Raw genomic sequence first — 779 nt, forward strand, 5'->3', positions numbered from 1 at the left:
CTGTAATTTGGCCACTATGGTACTGTCTGGTTCATCTGGACCACATGCCTTACTTTTATTGCAAAGGCTACACATCTCTGGCTATAAAGATATTAAACCAGTATACTGATAATGAGATAAGATGAAAAGATTTAGATCTCATTGTCATACACAATTCTTCAGTACCTAGAAAAGTTTATCTAAATTTATTTTAACATTAAAACCTACCTCTATTATAATTATTTCATGGACACCCTTTGAAGAGAAGCACAAAGGTAATGTACAATAGTCTCATAAATAACAAATTCCTTTTGTAGTGGCATCAATACAGTAATTTATCATATTTTTTCTTTTTTCTTTCCTTTTTTATTTTAAACGATGAAAAGTGATTTAAAGCATTTTATCAAAACCTCAGTATGGTTGTAGGAGCTCTGCATACTTTTTAAAAATTATACTTCATCCCCTGGACCATATCTATCAACAGTCATGATTCATTTTGTAGCATCTAAAAAACTTTGAATTATTTTTGAAATGTTTTTAATCTGCCCTCTTATACCCTGCCATATCTTATATCCCACTTGTAGCTTAGACCAGCTGACTTCAAAACATTGAGGGTCCTGCACTTCACTAATAGTCAATTGTTAGCACATTGTTAATAATGTTTTTTACTCTGTCAGATGGTTGCTTCTTTAAATAGTACAGCAAACTTTTTGTGTAAATGGAGCTTCCTAGCTGTGCCTGAATAAACCTATTTCACTAAACCTGTTTTCTTTCAGTTACCTGAGCAGGAGATACTGGCA

This window comes from Falco punctatus (assembly GCF_963210335.1).
Source record: "Falco punctatus genome assembly, chromosome: 9".
Classification (NCBI taxonomy): domain Eukaryota; kingdom Metazoa; phylum Chordata; class Aves; order Falconiformes; family Falconidae; genus Falco; species Falco punctatus.